Raw genomic sequence first — 12,135 nt, 5'->3', positions numbered from 1 at the left:
GCTAGTAGATGGCAGTAACTATCTTTATGAGTAAGACATTGAGTCATTCATTCATGCATTCGATTCAGGAATTAAATGTTAATTCACTCAAAAAGTCATTAATTACTCACCCTCATGTTGTTCCTACCCCATAAGACCTTGTTCATCTTTGGAACACAAATTAAGATATTTTTAATGAAATCCGAGAGCTTTCTGACCCTGCTTATAGAGGCCAATGTAACTGAAATGCTCCCAGACCCAGAAACCTAGTAAGGACATAGTTAAAATAGTTCATGTGACATCAATGGTTCATCTGGAATTTTACAAAGCTACAAGAATACTTTTTTTGTGGGCAAAGAAAACAAAAATAACGAGTTTATTCAACAATCCTTCTCTTCCAAGTGACCGTCTTCCATCATCAATGGCGCATGCTGCTGACGAAGAATAAGCATGTGCTGTGCCTTGTTTATGAGCGGAGGAATGCATGCACAAGTTGAATATTAGGGGCACATAACTTCATGTATGGACTACATCAGGGAGTGAGTTATTGCCCTGAATCATGTTTGTCAGCAGACAACTGTTTGAAATGTAAGATGTACAGATCTGGGGGGTGGAGCCAGTGTGCTAACTGAGTTAAAATATTTTAATGACGTTATTTTTCCATAGTTAATTAATTAAATTATGGTGTTAACATTAACATCCCTAATTAAAATATTTATTTATATATAAATAATTAATAATGGATAACAGAAGAATTTACTTTATGGCTTTTTCTACCCTAAATAAGTGGTTGAGTATATTTATCAGTTGTATGATCTGAATTTTGATATACAATTGTAGGGATTATACTGTACAGCTTGAAATCACATGGCCTTGGCTCATCCTCCGCGTTTGATGTCAGCTTCTTTCTTTGTGTATAGTGCAATGGCATTTCAAGCTTCTTGTGAATACAACCTGAGAATTATTCATCCTGGAGTGCCAAAAACAAACTGTGGCTTCGCTTGATGGAGAGCAGAGTTTGTCATTACAGAGAGGGTTGACTCATTAATCTCCCATAAAACATAAAACCAGAGTGGAAAAGAAAATCATACATGTCTTAAGAAATAAAGGCTTTTTATTCAAATGGCTTAAGTGTCAAAAATATATATTTGTTGTGGAAGGATATTTAGGTCAGTTATATTTTAAATGCCCAACAAGTGCAGAATCTAACAAACTATGGTAACACACACATACATACATACATGCATACACACACACACTGTAAAATTATTAGGATTTTGTTAAAATGCTACAGTAAAAATCTGTTAAATGGTAAACAAGAAGTTGTAATGAAAAATGTAATAGACATTTCATGCAGCTTTACAGTAAAATACTGTTTTTGGTGTGGAAAAAGAATATATAATTTACAGTGAAAAACTGCATTTCAAGTTTTATGTTTTTTCTTTGAAATAACTGTTTCTTCTTAGTTTTACTTTTCAGTTATGTTCAATAGGGTTGTATGTTGCATCTAATGTTGTTAAATTAATGTTTATTGCATATTTCAGTTTCATGTGTGTCACTATGATGGTGTTTATTGTTTGTGTGAATGACATTGTGCACTTTCTACATATATATATATATATATATATATATATATATATATATATATATTAGTATTGGTCTTCTCAGCTTGTGGAAAAGCTGCTTGTGCTGAGCTTTAGTTCATCTTGTGACTTTTTCGTCACCACCTGATTTTGATGTTTTTCAGTGTTTTACAAAGATATAAAACAGATTTCAGAATATATAATAATTATATCAGTAATAATAATAATAACATTTTTGTACATTGTGGGGTCTGGTCTGCGGTCCCCACAAGGGGAAAAAATATAAAAAATAGTAAATGATGTTTATCTGAGTGTAATAATGCAAACAGGATTAGGGTTGGGGCAGGAGTTCCCAACCCTGGTCCTGGAGGCACACCAAAAACTGCACATTTTGCATGTCTCCTTTCTCTAACACACCAGTTTCAGGTCATCTACTAATGAACTGATGAACTGAATCAGATGTATTTGAATAAGAACACATGCTAATCGTGCAGTGTTGGGGTGCCTCAAGGACCAGGGTTGGGAACCAATGGGATATGTTTATTCCCTCTTTTGGCCACGTTTATCCCCTCTTTTGTTTTATTTTCTGTTAATAAAAGCCTCTCCGAGGCCTGCTGTAACGTCCCGTTACAGTGTGTATAACTCAAAGTCACTAATACAGATACTCCAAACCACAAACAGCAATAAAGTATCAGCAGTAAAACACACTGAAAACCAGTAAATAAAATTTTATTAAAATACGAAGAACTGTTTTCAGTTAGAAATTCATTTTAGTAGACATTATAGTATTTTTAATAAAGGCAAATGATATTTCTCCCAATGACTTACTAATAGCTGAATCATGGCAGCAACAAACTCATCTGGTCCACATGAAATTACAAAATAGCATCCTTATTAATAAAACTTTTAAGCTATCTTAAACCAGCTTAAAATAATTATTAAATTCCCTCGAAAATACCCTTCATGTTTTTAGAATATAGTTTTTTAATTATGAGTACATGTGGTTGGTTACATAGCCTAAAGTTTTTCTTATTTCTTTCTTTCTTTTTTTTTTTTTTTTACTTGCAAACACTATATAACTTATGGACAACATAACCACGTATATCTATGACCACAACTACCACAAGGAAGTGAGTTTACCTGTTTTTCTGGTATAGCCAGAACTGACAATCCGTTCTCTATTCACAGATCAGAATTTTTCTTTCTCTTTTTTATTTATTCATGTATCATTATTAAATTTGTAATCTGTTTATGTTTAACCTCTTTCTATTACATTTCAATATTGTTTATACTTTATCATTATACCCTCTCTCACTTCTTACTCTGCGGCCGTTTTTACGTGCGTGACGTCATTTCCTTCCAACATGGCGCAGGCAGCAGGTCGCTGATGGAAAACTGAGGGATTTACCCCACCTTCTGGCTTTATTTATGTTGCTCTATTGAGGGCACCATCCGCCGGAGAAGAGCCCAATCATACAGGAATATCTAAAAAGCACGTATCAAGACTCCACTGGGACAGGTTCTCCTCGCCCCGTAACAGCGCGTCATGTATGAAGGCAAAAAGACGAAAAACATGTTTTTAACCCGAGCTTTGGAAAAGATCTTGGCCGACAAGGAGGTGAAAAAGGCTCATCACTCGCAGCTGCGCAAAGCCTGTGAGGTGGCACTAGGTCAGTATGATTTCAGTGCGTTGATCGCGGTGTTTCAGACGTTAAGATCTGCATGTGTGGCTTTAATCCTAACGTTACCAGTAATAAATCGGAGCCGCTTCAGATCGGCTGCAGGAATCCAGCAGCACTGCGGAAGTTATTCTCATTCTACCTGGGGAAAAAAACGCTTCACTCTGTCCCTTTTAGTGTGAAATATCGATAATTATCCTCTCCTGGTTGAATAAATCATATTTAGTGCACGTCCGAATTGGGAAACCGGTAAAGGAAAGCAGGAACTGACTGGGCGAGTTTGTCCTCTTTGACAGGAGCTCGAGAAAGCCCCTTCATCATACGGACTGTGCACAGAATTAACTATTCATGTTGAATTACAGAATAATTCTATATGCTTTATAAGCATTTCGAATTAATTTGAGTGTCACTGTCCATGTTTTTCTATTATTAACGTTATATGTAAAGACCCCCACCTGTCATATTACAATAATAGTGAGATTTTAGCTTTGCGTAATGTTACAGTCTGAGCTTCTTAATACGAGACTACAGCGTGCAATCTAAACTGTTATATCATTTATAAAATCAGTTTTGTACCATCCTCAGTTCCCCCCAATGATAACAATGACTGGGCAAGATGAAGGGAAACGCAGACAGAGATGTTTGTTTGCATTGGTGTTGTCGCAGAATTGCTTAATTATCTTTAAATAAGTCGAGTATACATGCTGACGGAGGTTCAACTTGATAAAAATGTGTAGTAACGATGCGCAATTATTGTGCCTTGCAGACACAGGCTCCGCCGAGTTGTTCATTCAAAACGGCTCTTTTGAATGATTCACTTGAGCCGATTGGAAAGCGTTTGGAACCCTCTGCCGTGAGATGGAACATTTGACGCAAACTCCACAACTTAATCAATGTTTAATTAATAAACAACTGCGTTTTGTGACTAACGATGCATTTCACTATACAGAAAGAGCTGTTAAAATGCTCAAGGTCGCACTTTTCAGTGATGACTCAACTCACTGCGATGACTCAAACGAGTGGGTGAAGCGATTCACTTGAACGAACTGAACGAATTCGTTTAAATGAATCAGACTCGTTCTCGATGGGCGTAACGGAAGTGTTGTTTGCAGGATAGGGGTTGTGCTAGTCTATAATGGCTTGCTTGGGATAAGGTGAATGTCTCTACCTCTGTCATGCATTTGTCATTATCAGTGGTCAATAATGCATGGCACGGTGGAAGTTGAATTGCAGTGCATTATTAAAAGGGGGAAGAAAGCAATGGCTTTCAGGCTCTTGGCTGAAATCACTTGCACCGTGCATTGTGCATGCAGAGTTGTTGATTCAGCTTGCTTTACTGCATTGCAATCTGTGATTTTTCACTGTTAGTCTGTAAAGCATTAGTCACAGAGATGTGATTTTATTAGGAATGGGACACTGATCTATTTGAAACGTATAGGAAGCACCTTGCGTATTCACGAGACTGTGATTCAATCTACTTACAAGAAGATATGAAGATGTAAAGGACAGCCACAGTCAGATGGAGAGGTAGAAAGTTGAATCTATTTCATACAGCTTGACATAATAGGTCAACATAATAGGGTAAACTGTCTACCCTTTCTCTCTGTGCTGGTTAGTGAATTATTTAGATCTTATTTAGTGAGCTGTGTTTTTACACCACTGAGACAAAGTTCCCAGCGCAGGCCTTATCCTCGCAAATCTGGTCTCTGGCTACTTAAAAGATGAGATGGGCTTACTCCGATTACAGAGGACTGATACATACAACCACATTTTGTAAAACTGTAACATGGGCAATGCGGATAATAAATGTATTAATGGTTGAAGAATGTAATTAGTTACCAACTAAGTTTATTTATTTTCATATCCCTTATATATAAAAAAGCATTTGTGGTAGACAAATATATTGCTTTTCTGCTGAACAGCAAAGGATTTATGGTCCGGTTTTGCATATGTTGGATCGCATTTGGCATTTTGCTTTGATGTCCAAGTTATGACAGCGTTTGTCAGTGGACTTTAGAGAAATCCTGTCGTAATTGTCGAGCCACAGTTCATTTTGTCACACTGGAGGAGGGGGGGGGGGGGGGGGGGCACGCACATGCCTCACTTGAAGCTGTGAACCCTGGTTTCATCTAAAAAAAAAAAAATAGTATTCACTCATTTCCATTTGTGAATATATATTGAGAAAGTAAGTTTGTATATCTTGGAAAATGATTGGTATTTCTGTAATAGAAGTTTACAGATAAGTGTTGCTTGGAAGACTAAAAAAAAAAAGGTTCACTAAAAGGCTATGAGAGGAAAGTGTTTGAAATATCGTTCTTTGCAGATACAGCAAGGATACCGTTTTCATGCTGAGCTTTTGAAGCATTTAATAGTCTACTGTGTGAATTTTCTTTTAAAGTAAATGAGTGCTCTAGGAAAATCAGTCTTTAAAAGAAATGTAATGGCTTAAAGGGATAGTTCACCAAAAAAATTTTAAATTGTCATCATGTGCTCATGTTGTTCCTAACCTATGACTTTTGTTCTTCTGTGGAAACACAAAAAATATATTTTGACCGGACAGTATTATTCGTAACAAACATTGACTTTTATTGTATGGACAAAAGACGCTGAAGTATTTCTAATGATATCTCCTTTTATTATCCACAGCATTAAGTCGTCGTTTTAGGGAAGCATGCATGAGTAAATAATTGTCATGTTTGAGTGAACTTATCCCTTTAAATATCTGCTTTGTATGCCAGAGAAGTCATGAAATAAGCGGATGTGAGTGTTGATATTTTCTGAATGTGAAGATGGATTTCTTAATGACAGCCTAGATATAAGGAGAGTTTCTTGTCCCTTAAGCACAATAAATAGTTACAGAGCAGGTAAAACAAGTTCATCATTTTCTTTTTCAGGAAATACTTCTTCAGTTCAGGCAGAATAGACAGGACCCCGGGGCTGAGTCTGATCCTTTTTTTTTTCTAACTGCACAATCATTGACCTTAACAAACCCTGTTGAGCAATCAGGAGCTTTTGCAAATGCTCTAGTTTGTCATATAGATTTAGGTCTTGAATATTTTGAATGGTTTAGATTGGGCCCTTTTTCTGATGGATGTGGTGTCACAAACACAATATTTTTTATTTTTATTTATGATTCACATTAAGGATTTTATTAAAGTGTATTGGAGATGGTACCAAAACTCAGCTCCCGACAAAGTCCAAGGTTTTTTGCCAGGAATGTTGCGTAATACTTGGTTGTTGTTGTTAAATGATTTAAATTGCTATGTGCACTGAAAAATTTGTTTTATTCATCCAATAAGAAAAAATTAGGGTAATGATTCACATCTATATTTTCAGTGTTTGTTACTTTTTTTTAAATAGATTTGTTTAGATCACTAAAATTAAAACCATAATTTTTTTTTTTTTAAACAGAACTAACATATTTCATTTTAGCTGGTTGCCAAGAAAACATTTATTTTTTCCTCTAATTTAACTTGATATATTAAAATACCTAAAACTGAAAAAAAAAATCAGGATATTGAAGGTATAGTCCACCCGTAAGTGAAAACTCTGTAATTTTAAACACATAGGGCTTGCTTGCTTCTGTGGAATGTAAAAGAATATATTTTGAAGAATATCGGTCCCATTAATTTCCATAGCATAGGGTGAGTAAATGATGACAGAATTTTCATTTTTTCAAGTTTGTGGATAACCAAAGGTTGGTGAAGTGTTTATAAAGACCTGCTGTAAAGTTTATTTCTTCAATATTTATTTTAAATGAGATCTCTCAAGGATCTATGTCTATGGCATTGCCTTTTGTGTCTTACAAGTTTAAAGTTTAAAGCACAAGTTTAAAGCCTGTACTATCATAAAAAGGCTAATTGTGATTCATTGGACTATTAATATGAATGTACTCTCATTGTTTTCAAGACACCTTTGCAGAAACTGAGAGTAACCAGTAAGATCAGGTGTCCACATTTATTATTTAGCTTTCAGACTGATCGTATATTACTCACGCCTTCTAACACTTCAGACAGTTCGAGTCCTGTTAGCACCTGTGAAAAAGTTTCTTAATGGCCCAAAACAAGGAATAGGTTTAAAGCAGTGTTCAAATCCCAACTAAAAAAATATCATAGCATTCTGAGTTGTTTTTAGAGGCGTAATGTACAAGTTTAAGACTCAGGGTAGTGCATTAAAAAAGCGGTTTTATGCTCCTGTCTGTTTCTTGTCATTATATATGTCCTCAGATTTTTGTCCTTCCAAGAACTTGGATGGAAAATGGTTTTCTCGGATCGTTGTTTAACTTTTTAGTGCTTTTTGGACACATGATTGCATGTGTGCATGCGTTCCCTTAATAAAGAAAGTGGAATTAAATACGTGTGCAGTGGCCGTCTGGCTTATCCCAGCTCTGCTGGTGAGGATTGTTGCTTTGGTGCACACATAGTGAATGAGGTGAATGAATTTAATTTTGTGGCCCTGGGTTTATTGTTAAGATGGAGGGTGAATCTTTGCACAGGTGTCTGGAAAGGTTCAAAAGATGGAACGTTTCTGTTATTAAGATGCAATCTCACAGGTTACAGACCTGCCAGGGTACGCCGTTCTTCTTATTCCCAAAAACCTGTGCCATAATTACCACCAAAACCCTGCACTTTAAGAAAAGCCTTGAAAAGGTAGGGCACAATGTACTAGGGCTGTCAACTTTAGTCGTTTAGTCGACTAGTCGGTCGATGCCGTCTTGGTCGACTGACATTCTCATTAGTCCACCAGTTGCATAATTTTTTTTTTTTCACCAATAAAGAAATTTTCAGTGATTTACATAATTTACTCCTTGATATTTATTCCTTAATTAGCAGTTATATATTACTGTTTTCTAAATATAATTACCCTATGTTTTACTTTGGACTTGGACTTTATGTTGGACTTTGGTCGACTAAGCATTTCTTTGGTTGACTACAGCCCTACAATGTACTATTAATTTAAAGGAATCTTGTGTTTTTAGGTGTTTCACCCATATTTTTTTTCTTACATTTAAATATAGGTTTCTTTTTAGTATCTTTTCTGTTTTTCCACAGATTTTGTTTTTACAGTGTGGCTGTGCAGTGCATTAAAACAAAATTGTCCATTTAATCTAAAATATATGGTTTTTGGATGAAAGTCCAGCATTAGTTAGATCTCTTACCAGACACTTTGTTTCATTACTGGCCTTTGTAAATAATGCATCATGTTTCAGTAGCGGTAACTCATTCAGCCTGTGACAGGTGCTGAATTAATCATAATTCTGCCACAAGCAGAGACAATACCATTTGACTCCTCATTTCTGCCCAGAGTCCTTTAGTGTGTACAGCAGTTACTTTGAGATTTAGGGATGCTAGAGGATTGGGTGGTTATGGACACTTTAGGTTGATACTAAACATGCTTTATATTGCCTTGGAGTAAAGATGTGCATTTTAGTCATTTTTAAAAGTTTGAGTTTTTTAAAAAGTTGTTGACTTTTAAAATGCCACTGTAACAAATCATGAAATGAATGCCCTGTTTTGGCATATTTATAATATTGGTACAAGTATGATGTGTTTTGTGTGTAGGATCATGAAAATTTAGGCCAATTTTAGGATTTAGTGTTGTCAAGGAACCAAAATTTCAGTATTCGGTACCAATACCAGTGAAAATCCACGGTTCTCGGTACCAATTTCGGTACCAAAGCAAAACTAAAGCAAAACAAAAATATGCTAATTAAAAAAAAATCACTTTTCATCACTAAAAATAAAACCAGTTCCATTCTTTATACTTATTTACAATTGTTTTTCTAAAAGTAATATAATTATGATAAACAGTAAACAAGTTTCACCCAAATTTAATTTGTCTTTTAATTAATGAAATTTAAACATTTTATTTTTTTGTAAATAAAGGGGATTTGCTATTAAAATTAAAACATGGAAGAAATATTGTGTGATTTATTTCTTTAAAAAGTTTTATTAATTTTTTCAACAGTAGTAGCAGTGTCACATACATTCTACTAAATAATAGTAATATTTCTAGCACAATGCCATTATGTAAAAATGAACTTATTTTGACGGGTTGCCGTGCATACCTTTAAACTGACACTGGTTTTACTCAAATGAAACAGTAAAATGCTTGTGAAGTGACTCAGAACAGTTCTGGGGATGTTGTTTATGTATTTATGTCCTCATTGAGACGGCAGATGCTGAAATTACTGCAAGCGTTGGACATATTTTGACAAATTCCGTGACTGTCCATATTAAAATATAAGTTTAATTTTCATGACTGGATTTTGAGATTCCGTCCGTGTTTTCTGCTTCGCGGAAATCATAGCGCTGTATGCGTCAAGAACCGGGTTGACCGGGTACTCGGTACCACCGGTACTTAAAGAAACCTGGTACCTTGACATTTTCATTTTTTAAGGACTGACTTGGTACCAAAGTACCGGATCTTTTGACAACACTACTCAGATTCCATCAAAAATATCTTAATTAGTGCTGTGAAGATGAACAGAGTTCTTATGGGATTGGAACAACATGAGAGTGAGTAATTAATGACCGAATTCTTTTTTTGGGTGAACTCCCTTTAATGAAAAACCAATAACAATAAAACAGTACAATAAAAATCTAGCTTATATAACGGTTCTTGACTAAAATGAAGAAGATGAGGCATGGCATACACCAAATGATGTATTATCTATCAACTCAATTATAGTAAGTTTAGCAAACACTGTGGAATCAAATAAATATTTTTAAAAAGCCTCTGTCGTGTAATGTCAGGTTAACGTCAAAGACAAAGGCTTTTTACAATCAAAACAGAAGGAAATTGAAAACTAAATTGGCTGTCAGTGACAGTGTTTGCATGTTTTTTTGCCATTTAATAGACAGCTGTAGATCACTGACAAGCTACGCAATATCGCGTTCATTATCGAAGGCGATTCATCTGCGATAATGAACGCGATATTCCGTAGCTTGTCAGTGATCTGCAGCTCTGTCTATTAAATGCCGCTCCATTTGAAAGCAGGTAATGGTGATTGACTGCTAATCAGGGAACCGGCTTTACTGAGGAAATGCACGTGACAATCGCCTGCGATATATCGCCCATCCCTAATCTAATGCAATTGGTTCAAAAAATGTGTCCAACTAGTGTCTTGTGAACTAATTTCACAGATTTTTCAACCCTGTTTGCATTGTTCTTTTTGTTTCAGAAAATATGTCTTGTTAACCAGTCGAGTAAATACATGCAGTTACACATGCATGCACTTGTTGTCGCAGTGTTGATGTGACTAGTTGGCAGGGCTACACCAGGGCCACTCTCATGCCCCACGTTGCGTTGTCCAGACAACATCCCTCAGCATTTCCTGTGCAGACCCTAAATTTAATTATAGCTAGGTATTTTCTTTCTCCTACACAATGTGAATGTCAGTGGTCCAATGCTCCCTCCTCAAGCACAGAGGACCTGAGCCGGGTGTTTATCTCTGCGGGTGAAAAGAACACACTGCCCCCCCTTCCACTGGGGCTCTGCTTTTTGGAAGCATTTGTGTTTGTGTGTGAGAAACGGTTTGTGTCTATTTGGTGGGTTGGATGCTTGATACTTCAACTGTGGGCTAAATGGATAGATTATGTAAATTTGTCTCTGATTTTGTTTACCTTCCATAAACAGAATGCCGTCATGATAGTGTCATCAAGGAACCAAGTGCCAAATAAAACAGTGTAAGGTCTCTAAACAGCTACCGGTTCTTGTGCAAGTAGAGAAAGATAAAGATTTACAGGCATTGATTTTTTTAAACTGTAGCGTCTCATGTTTTGGTTTGGCTAGAATGTTCTACTCAAATACAAATGGCAATGCATTGTAATATATTATTATGTATACAATATATATATACTATATATATAAAAATATTTCTCATGCATTCAAGTCAGTTTCTGTATAGCACCTTTTATGGTTAACACTTACACCTTTACTGACAGGTGGAGCCCAGGTGAGAAATGCTTCAGGCTTGTAACCATACCCAATTTAGTTTCCGATCATATTTTAAGGGGCAGAATCAATAAACAAAAACAAGTTTGTCTGCATGGTTGTGTTCACAAAAGCCTTATCTAATAATTGGCCAAAAAGACGTTTGCAAGGATTATATACACTATTGTTCAAAGTTTTGTGGTAGGTAAGAGTTACAATACAGTAAAAACTTGTAATATTGTATTTTATACTTAAAAAAAATATATATATATATATATGAAAATAAATGTACAATTTAAAATGCATATTTAAAATGTTTTTGTTTCTATATTTTTCAATATTGTTTTTTGTAATATTGTTGAAGTGAATCCACACTTTGCGGAAGACGCGTTAGCAAACTCTTGAGCAGCAACAACAGTACCATGTTCTGCGCCATTGCTGTATATGTTTGTTCATGCCTTGCCTTTAAAATTGGCACTACGCATGTCTGCATATCTAACACATTAGGGTTGTGCCGATAGGCGATAGTATCGTGTATCGACGATCGTCAGAGATATCGACATAAGCAGATTTCTCTGTCGATAATCAAGACGATATTAGGCTCATTTTCCTATTAATGTATTAGATTATAATAATAATAACTATTATTTTTATTTTTATTAGGCTGCTTATTATAATTCGGCTATCAAACTGCCCAGTTATTTCACTTCAGCACCGCATTTCACACACACACACACACACACACACACACACACACACACACACACACACACACACACACACACACACATATACACACACACACAGCGCGCGCGAGCGCAGGAGGATTAGAGCCTGTAGTCACTGAAATTGTCCGCTTTGACTCGGATAACTCATAAATCCATGAAATGAAAGAGATAGAAAACGAGGAGTTGGTGTCCCACACATTTAATGGCTGCTACACTGCAACGCGCTCTTCT

At 35.8% G+C, this 12,135-nt stretch overlaps 1 protein-coding gene across 4 annotated transcripts in view; it reads left to right on the top strand.

Moving 5' to 3' along the window:
* The first annotated feature begins 2,909 nt into the window (after nt 1-2,909).
* LOC132116047 (brefeldin A-inhibited guanine nucleotide-exchange protein 1-like) overlaps nt 2,910-12,135 on the top strand; it is a 78,512-nt gene continuing 69,286 nt past the window's right edge. For 3 of the 4 annotated variants that reach the window (XM_059524596.1, XM_059524595.1, XM_059524593.1), the window contains exon 1: nt 2,911-3,232. The gene's annotated coding sequence lies outside the window, so the exon portion shown is untranslated. Of the gene's footprint in view, nt 3,233-12,135 lie in introns of all 4 variants that reach the window. The other variant, XM_059524594.1, reaches the window with a different exon arrangement.

Source organism: Carassius carassius, chromosome 35 (genome assembly GCF_963082965.1).
Source record: "Carassius carassius chromosome 35, fCarCar2.1, whole genome shotgun sequence".
Taxonomy (NCBI): domain Eukaryota; kingdom Metazoa; phylum Chordata; class Actinopteri; order Cypriniformes; family Cyprinidae; genus Carassius; species Carassius carassius.
Note: the sequence above shows the minus strand (reverse complement) of the source record. Positions and strands in the feature narration are given on the sequence as shown.